We start from the raw sequence: 9,837 nt of genomic DNA on the forward strand, positions 1-9,837 counted from the left end.
AGCTGAATGCATTAACTATTAAGTAGTGAAATCACTTAGAGTGAATGAAAATGCTGTCTTCTATATTCAGCCCCAGAAATCTTTCCAGGTTCCTTTCTTCCTGTTAGCTAGTGCACAGTATTTCCTCTTTTTCTAGCAGTTTTTAAGGTAGCAGTGTGCTCTGGTCCTGCAGATTCCATTAAAAAATTATTTGTGCTCAACCACTGAACTCAGAGGAACACAGTGCCCTTGCACTGCTGCTGAACAGTTGTACCTTTGACTGGCTTTGGACCTGAGCTTTTATGATATGGAAACCAAAGGATGAAAGCACCAGCAAAATTTAATCTTTGCTTACAAGCTTTAAATTCTAAACCAACTTATCTAAATAAGATTCACATGTATTTTGAGTCATGGAATGTCAATTTATGGCAAAAGTAGCAAAATTTATGGCTTTGCAGGATTACCATGATAGTGAGCAAAGATATCCAGTCACTGGGATGTGCAGACAATGGAACCTCCAACAGCCTGCCACATCGTGGCGTGGCTGCCGGGGAGATTTTGCCCCTCCCGGTGGAAAGAGCCTGCAATTTAGCGTGCTTTAGGCATGTCTTCAGGGGGCGGGGCTTCAGCGTGCCTTCTGAAGCCTATGCTCCCCTATCGTCAGTCCTCCTGCGGTGCTTGGTGGAGTGTGCTGTCATGCTTGTGGCTAGCATCGGGGGGGATTAGGCCTTGAAGGGCTGTTCGGCACAGAGTGTGGCACAGTGTTGGGCTCCAACCTCATTGTAGGACTGGTGCAGGGAGTCATTTTAGTGCGGCGGGGCATTCTTCGTCTTGTTATTGGTCCCTTTACAAGGCCTGCGCAGCGTGGTTCTGTGTCAGGACCTTCCCCTTTCCCCCCTTGTGGTTGGCATTTTTTTGGGGGGGGGAATGCAGGGGCGCTTTGTAGGGCTGTGGGGGGCTGCATTATTTGGAAGGCCTTATTCTGTTAAGACCCTTGTTTCTCAGTGGGCCTCTCTCTTAGGGCCAGGTGGCCTTGGCGGCCATTTTAAGTGGGCCTGAGGCGGCAGCCAGCAACTGGGTGAGTGTTGGCCATTTTATGAGGCACTGGAGTTGCTTTCTTCCCTCTTGCTTCTTGTCCCTGGCAGCCATTTTATGCCTGCTTTTTGCCTTGTCTCTTGTCCTTGGTGGCCATTTTAGGTGCTTTTGAGGTGGCAGCCATTTTAGGGGTGGCTTTTGGCCTTTTTCTGAGTGAAGAAATTGAGTGGTTTTTTGGAGGGTTGTGAGACTTAGCCCCTGGGGCAGAGTGGTAAAGCTGCAGTACTGCAGTTTAAACTCTCTTTCATTTTTGTTTGGTGCCATAATCCCTTTGGGTGGCAAACATGTTGGGGCGGAAAGACGATGCAAAATCAAAGGGTAAGCAGCCTGCTCGTAAGGCTCCTAAGCCGCCCCAGAAGCATCCTCCGCCCCCCCTCGTCTTCAGATGAAGAGGGAGAGGATGAGGTGAATGCAGTCATTTTTCAGAAGCTGCAGGCCCTGGAACAGGCATCTGGACTTCCACCTTCTCAGATGCCAAGGAAAGAGTGGGTTCCTAAGCTGGCTTTGCAGGCGGATATACTGACCTATTTGTCTATTTCGGAGGGCAGGTCTGCTGCAACTGCTAATGGAGGAGCTGTTGGGCTGGTCGGCTCAGATGCTGGATCTGGTCTGTCATCCAGTGCAGTTGGTGCAGGAACAACATTGGTGCCTGCTGTACCTCCTGGTAAGTTGGGGGATGGTTCTTTGCCCTATACTGGGCCTGTGTGGCCCTGGGGGTCCTGCGGATCTGCCGCACCTAATGGGGCTGGTGCTGCTTCAGGTGGTTCCAGGACTCCTTCAACTTCGGATGTGGGACAGCAGAATAACTGGATGTGGCCACATGGTCAGTTTGGCCCTTTCGGTTATTGGCCTAGGGCCGGGCAGCAGGGGGCAGCTGCGGCTTTAACTGGTGGATGAGGTTTCCCATCTCCTTACGGGGTGGTCCCTTTTGGTGCTATGCCTTTTGGTGAGGTTGCCTTACCTTTGGGTGATCACCTGCTGCCCTCCACAAGAGACAAAATCCTTAATGTCAACATATTCCCCCTTTCATTAAGGGAATTAGAAAATAAGGATAAAGAAGAGTTTGATGATAAAGAGAAGGAGCAGCTTAAGAAGAGGAAGGTTGATTGGACCTGGGCCAATTGGCTTCCAAGGTTTTTTATATATGCGGGAGTAATAGCACATGCTCAGCCTTGGTGGGCGGCAGCGCTGATTCAGTACATGGACATCATATACAAAGGGTATACGATGTTCAGCAGCCTGGCCTGGATTCAATATGACCAGGAATTCAGGATGAGGGCACGTTGTACCCTTCTCTCCCTTGTGATCAGATTCACCAACAGTTGTGGCTGCAGGTGATGTCACCCGCGCAGCCCAATCTGGGGGACGGCTCTAACAGCGGTCACTTAGTTTCTAAGGGTTTCTCTTCTTCTTCTATTTCATCATCATCTTCCCGAAGCTCTGCGGGGCAGGCGGTTCAACCCCGCTTGCTTTGTTGGGAGTTTGGGTCGCAGGGGGCATGCAGTCAGAAAGCTTGCCAGTTCAAGCATGAATGCCCCCTGTGTGCTGGCCCACACTCGTTTAACAACTGTCCAAGTAACGGTCAGAAAAGAAAGAGTGGGGGTCCTTCCCAAGTTGGAAAATGGCCCCAGCCCGATAAAGGTGGGACCTCTTGAGCAATGCCTTCTTAGGTACCCACGTAGGGCTGACAGTTTATATTTGTTGAATGGTTTTATGTTAGGTTTTTGAACTCCTTTTCAGGGTTCTCAGGTACCAACTTGGTCTTGGAACCTCAGTTCAGTTAAGGGTTTAGAGCACGTAGTGGAGGCTAAGATTGCCAAGGAGCTGGCGGAGAGCAGGATTTTAGGCCCATTTGCTAGTTCTCCAGTGGTCAACCTTAGGGTTTCCCCTTTAGGGGTGGTGCCAAAGAATATGCCTGGTGAATTTGGTTTGATTCACCACCTTTCTTACCCCAAGGGTTCTTCCGTTAATGATGGGATACCTGAGGAACTATGCTCAGTTAGGTATACTACCTTCGATCAGGCCGTGGGTGTCGTTCGACGCTGTGGTCAGGGGGCTGAGTTGGCTAAATGCGATATCAAATCTGCATTTAGCCTTCTCCCTGTCCATCCGGATGATTTTGAGGTTTTGGGTTTCTCTTTTGCAGGGCAATTTTACATGGACAGGGCGTTGCCTATGGGCTGCTCTGTATTGTGTGCTGCTTTCAAGTGTTTCAGCACATTTCTTGAATGGGCTGTGTGTGAGAAAGTGGGTTTACAGGATGTTGTTCATTATTTGGATGACTATTTGTTTGTGGGCCCTGCGGATTCTGGATGCTGCGCTCAGTTGTTGTCCAGCTTTATTGAGCTGGCCGCTGAGTTGGGTGTGCCATTGGCCGAGGAAAAAACAGAGGGCCCGGCCTATTGCCTTGTGTTTTGGGGGATTGAGCTGGACACTTTAGCGCAATCGTCTAGGATTCCTTGCCAGAAGCTGGAGGATTTGACGGAAAGGATTAATATTTTCCTCCTCAAAAAGAAGGTTACGCTTCTTGAGCTGCAGCAGTTAGTTGGGCACCTTAACTTTACTTGTAAAGTGGTTGCCCCAGGTAGGGCTTTTCTTCGCAGGTTCTGTGACGCTATGGCGGGGCTTTGCTTGCCCCAGCACAGGACCAAGGTTACTAGCAGCATGAGGGAGGACTTGCAGGTGGGGCAGGAGTTTTTGGAATCCTTTAATGGGATTTCTTTTTGGAGAGAGGACATGAGGCTTGAGGCAGAGCTTCAGGTCATGTCCGATGCTGCTGGGTCATTAGGTTTTGGGGGTTACTTCCATGGACATTGGTGCATGGAAGTTTGGCCGGATTCATGGGTGCAGGCTAGTTTGAGCCGGGATCTCACATTTTTAGAGTTTTTTTCCATCTTGGTTGCAGTTTGGTTGTGGGGAAGTGATATGGCTGATCACACCGTTCATTTTTGGTGTGATAACATGGCAGTGGTTCATGTTATTAATTCCCTTTCATCCAAATCGCAACGGGTCATGAGGTTGGTGAGGGCCTTCACTCTGCATTGTCTGCGGCTTAACATTTTGTTTTTGGCCAAGCATGTTCCTGGGGTGAATAATGGGGTGGCTGATGCTCTCTCTCATAAACAGATGGAGGGGTTTTGTCAGCTGGCCCTGGAGGCCGATCAAGAGGCGGCGCCAATGCCCCAGGAGCTATGGCTGATAGGAGAGCAGATGCCTGCAGAGAGATAGGCCTAGCCATTGTGCCTAGCATCAGGAAGTCTTACGAACATGCTGTGTGGCAGTTTGAAGACTTTAGGGCCGAGGTAGGGTATCGCATTGTTTGGCCCCTCCCGGTGGAGCACTTGCTCCATTATTGGTGTTCCTTAAAAGGTAAGAGATTGGCCGTGTGATCAATTAGAGGATGCATGTCTGTGCTGGCCTTTGGTAGCAAGGCGTTAGGGTATAAGGAGGAAACAGCAGATTTTTGTATTCGAAAGATGCTGGAAGGGTGGTCCAGAGAGGTTGGGCCTAAGCCTGATACCAGGAACCCTATGTCTCCTGAGATTCTTAGGAGTTTGAAAGGGGCATGAAGAGCAATTTGTGTGTCCCATTTTGAGGCTGTTTTGTTTCACACAGCCTCTTTGGTGGCGTTCTTTGGCACGCTGAGGATTAGTGAATTGGTGGCAAGCTCCAGGAATGATGTTTCTAGCAGGGCTTTGTCACTAAGGGATATTAGGTTAATGGGGGGGGGGATAAGGCGGCTCTTACCATCCGCCGATCTAAGACAGATCAAGAGGGCATTGGGACTGTGCTGGAGTTGGGTCCGTGTTCAGAGCTGGTGCTTTGTCCAGTTTCCGCATTGGCCGATTATTTGATCATGTGGGGAGGCTGCAAAGGGTTGTTGTTTTGTCATTTTGGAGGCAGCCCTCTGACAAAACATCAGTTTTGGGCAGTGACGTCTAGGACTTTAGCTTTGTTGGGGTTGTCTGGAGTGAGGTTTGGTACTCACTCCTTTAGAATTGGGGCGGCCTCTACGGCCGTGGCTTTGGGTTATTTTTCTTCATCCATCCAGCACCTTGGCCGTTGGCGGTCTCAGGCTTATAAAGGTTATATTCGCCCTTTGCTCCACTCTTAGCTTTGTTATTAGGAGCTGGGGGTAGTTTAAGGTTGGGTTTTATAACTTGTCTGTTCCTCTTTTTGGATGCTGTTGTTCCTGGCCGGAGGAGCCGAGTTCTCATCTGCGGGCACAGTTATGTGTTTTGGGCAGCACATCAAGCTCGGAGAACTGCCGTTGGCTCTCAGCTGTGGCTCAGCAAATATGTTACGGTTGAATGGCGGGAGTGCTGGGGTTTTCAGTGGCCCGGCTTGCTCCCGCTTTTATTTCATGGGTATGTGGGCCCTCCTCCTCAGGTTTTAATTATTCACCTGGGGGGGGGGATGATCTCGGGCTGATTAAAGGCAAGGCTTTGATCTTGCAAGCTCAAGATGATTTCAAGTACATTAGGAAGAGATGGCCCGGTACCATTATAGTTTGGTAGGCCATGATTCCGCGCTTGGTGTGGCGCTGTGCTTGGAATCCAGCTGTGATAGAGAGGGCTCATTACAGAGCGAATAAGGAGATTCGCAAGGCACTGGAGGGAGGTTTGGGCCACTATTTGCCTCATCTGGATATTTCTTCGGAATATCTTGACCTCTACAGAGGGGATGGGGTGCATCTCTTGGAAAAGGGTAATATGCTTTTCCTGAGGGATCTTCAGCAAGGGCTTGTGTTGGCCTTGGGCCTTTCGGTGGGTGCTAAGCCCTAAGTAGAGACTTGGCCTTAGTTGTGGGAGGTTTTGCTGGGTTTATGGTGCCATGTGGCCTGGGGTGGACGGTTAGCCTCCCCCTTTTGGGGAGTTAGGGGTCTGGCAGAATCAACCTTTGGGTATTGGTGACCTGAGGTGTATGAATGCAGACTGTCCTGGAGACTCAATTGAATGGGTGCCTTTCGCTGAGACGCACGTCTGGTGTCTGGGCCCTCCGGTGCGAGCCTCCCGGCTGGACCTGCTTGATGGGAGCGGTGACACACAGCTCCGGCTGGGTGCCCAGGTCTCTTGCCTGCTGAAGAGGCAGGGTAGCGGTCTGAGGAGACCCCTGGCCCTGACCTGGCCGCAGTTTGGTTGCCCTTGCTGTTACAGTGTTATTTAATAAAGTGGCCCAACAAAACAAAGCCATTCTCTAATTTATTATGAATTCATAAAGAAATATACAAAACTATTTTAATCAAAGTATTCTTTCAAAATCATTATCCCAAACCTTACACAGTAGATATGCTGCGGTATAGAGTGGGGTATAAGTTGGAAAAAATACATTAAATTAGAAGATTTTCATGTCTGTTTACATTTTTTTCTTCCACCTGTTTGTATTTAAAATGTCTGAAAATTTTTAAGTTGTTCAGTCTGTCTTCTTCACATGAAAAAAAGTTTTCCAGTTTATTGCTTTCCTACTACTTCTTCTTATCGATAATATGTAAATTTTAGCATTTTATATGTGTGTGTATACACACACATAAATTTATGTCCCAAACCAGCAAGATTTATGGCTTTGGAGGATATCATTGGAATGTGCAGACAAACATCTCAGCTATGAAAGTTTTTACAGAAACAGTTCTCTCTATATAGTCACCATGAACATAAACATATGAAGCTGCCTTATACTGAATCAGACCCTCGGTCCATCAAAGCCAGTATTGTCTTCTCAGACTGGCAGCGGCTCTCCAGGGTCTCAAGCTGAGGTTTTTCACACCTATTTGCCTGGACCCTTTTTTGGAGATGCCAGGGATTGAACCTGGGACCTTCTGCTTCCCAAGCAGCTGCTCTACCACTGAGCCACTGTCCCTTTCCATTCTGATTGGATTTCTTCTTATTATTATTTTTTTTAAAAAGCCTTTTACTTCAAGATGAACAGAGTTTGAGTCCAATGGCATCTTTAAGTCCAACAAAGTTTTATTCAAGGCATACATGCACACTTCTCCAGATACATTGAAATGGAAGTTACCAGTCAATAAATATAGGTAGAGGGTGAACAGCAAATTAGCATACAGCATAATAAAGGTGCTGCCCACCTGAATCTATTTTTACTTCAAATGTTATCTAACATGCTGGATCTTACTATCCACAGGCAGAGCTTCTTGCAGAATAGAACTCTGCCCTTTCACCTTCCCCAAACACTATTCTAGGAGGGAAGGTGGCATGGTATAGTCTGATCTCATCCGATCTCAGAAGCTAAGCAAGGTCAGTAACTTTGAAGGCAGACCACCAAGGAAAGCTCCGCAGAGGAAAGTCATGGCAAACCACCACATTCACCTTGAAAGTCCCCTGCTGGAGTTACCATAAGTCTGCTGTGACATGACAGCACTTCACACACATATACTGTCCATGAAGTTCAGGAGACACCCAGAAAGAGTGTTGGGTGTGTACTGTGTAGCAGAAGAGAACAGCTGGAAGAAAATTCCCACTAGAAATTCCTTTGCACTGGTAGAATGGCTATAGGATCCAGCCCTCTATGAATGAAAGATATCAAACAATGTTTGTTGCCAGACCTGTTTTACTACTTTCATAACTTTTAATTTGAACAGTTTATGACGACTTATGATCTGTCATCTGTTCCCATCTCTCTAAGGTCCCCTTTACAGGATCTTTGCTACCTGATCACCATCTTGCCAGGAGAGAGGGCAATTAATAGGATTATAATAGTATATGGGGGGGGGGGATATGAATTAGAAATAGAAAATGAGATATTGAAAAGATATATGAAAGATAAGGGGAATATTACTGACTTTAACCTCCCAAAGAGGTGGCACTGCAATGGCAAGGGATCACATTATCAAGCCCTGATAATTTGTATTCCTTTATTTATTTAAAATATTTCTGTGCCACCTCTTCAGCATCCTGTTGGAGTGAATTTACAATTAAAACCACAGTAATAAAAATAACCCATTAGACATAAACAGCATGAAAAACCTGCCTATAAAACACAGTACAATTTTAATATATATATAAACCTGTTACCGCAATAAAACTGTGATCAGGTTTGTTATCCAGTAAATTGAGTGTTTTCTATTATATTATATATATATATATATATATATATATATATATATATATATATATATATATATATATATATATATATATATATATATATATATATATATTATAGAAAACACACACACAAATATAAATATAGGCTTGTCAGCCCCCAGATCCTGGTGAGGGATCCCCCAGTTTTGCAGGCTCCTCCCCACTGCCAGCCAGCTGGCCAGCATGGGTAAACCCTGACCCAACAGCCATCATGTGCCTTTTAAATCTCAGCAGACTTAGAAGCAGCTTGGGAACTGCTTGTGTTTTGGAAGGGATGTGTGCCTTTAAATCTCAGTAGGAGGAAAGCTGGATGGGGTGGGGAGAGCAGGCAGAGCCATGTGGTTCTTCCTGGGGAAAGTGTGAAGCATGTGAAGCTGATCTCTGCCAGCTGGAAATCAGTTGTAAAAGTGGGAGATCTCATTTAATTTTTCTGTTAATCTGTTGGTTGAAATACAGCAGATAGTTACATTCAGCAACTCCTGTGAGTAAACTGCCTCAGTGAAATCACAAAAGTGTGTACTTGCAAACAGTGTTTATTTTGGCTGCTTTGTGAGTGTGTGTTCATTATCATTTATTGGAAGTGCAGCTACTTGGGATGAGGAAATGAAGGACTGTATTCAGGGGAACTGCACTGCTGTAATTTTATTTATTTTAAGGAATGGGAAAGTCCCCAGACTCTACGCCCAAAGTCCCTAGATATTTTCTGAGCTAGACCTGGCAACCATAATGTAGCAAATACATCAGTATTTAACCTGGAAGAATTTACAGTGCAATCCTATGGAAAGTTAGTCCAGTCTAAATCCACTGACATCAATAAGTTCAGAATGCAGTAAGTCTCCAAAGAATTGCAGTGTTGATTACAAAAAATTCACTCAATCTTTTCTGACTCTGAAGGTATATTTTATTATATTAAATTGAGAGTATGGTATGCCTCATCTGGAAGGTAAGTAGCTGATTTTTACAAGCTACCACTGTTTTTTGTATAATGTTAATATAGTTTACTGTGAATGCTTCCAAATAATTGCCACAAAGTAAAGGGAATGGAAACATTTATAATGCTTTCATTCTAAATACTAATTATCAATAAACTTTTCATTTATTTCCATCCTGTCTCTGTAGAACAAATACTGATCATAAAAAAAGAGAAAATTTTAAATTATTAGTGAACGTTAAAACACTTTTGGTAAGCATGGAGTAATGATAAATCTGACAGCAGTTTCTTTTAATTTCAACTATAACTATAGAAATTGCTGTCAACATTCTTAAAAATTGGCCTACACTTCAAAATTTAATTTGGGAACAAAAACTGGCTATTTTTTTTAAAGAAACTGTCTTTCAATTTATGAACTCAAAAATTACTATATACCATTTATACACAGGTTATCACAGTGTATGTCTTCTCACTGACAAATAATTGGAAGAAAGTGCTTCAAAGAGACTGCCTTTGAATTCCAGTCCAAAAACTTCAAGTAGGTCAAATGCAGCTGCTAACTAGACCAGGTTACTGGGAACACATTTTGCAATATTTTCACTGCCTTCCAGATTGTTTCTAGGACAAGTGCAAATTGCTGGCATTTACCTTTAAAATACTAAATTACTTGAGATCAGGATATAATAAGGACCACTTGCTCCCATATGAATTGCTCCAAATGTAGAGGTGCCT

Source organism: Heteronotia binoei, chromosome 3, assembly GCF_032191835.1.
Source record: "Heteronotia binoei isolate CCM8104 ecotype False Entrance Well chromosome 3, APGP_CSIRO_Hbin_v1, whole genome shotgun sequence".
Lineage (NCBI taxonomy): Eukaryota > Metazoa > Chordata > Lepidosauria > Squamata > Gekkonidae > Heteronotia > Heteronotia binoei.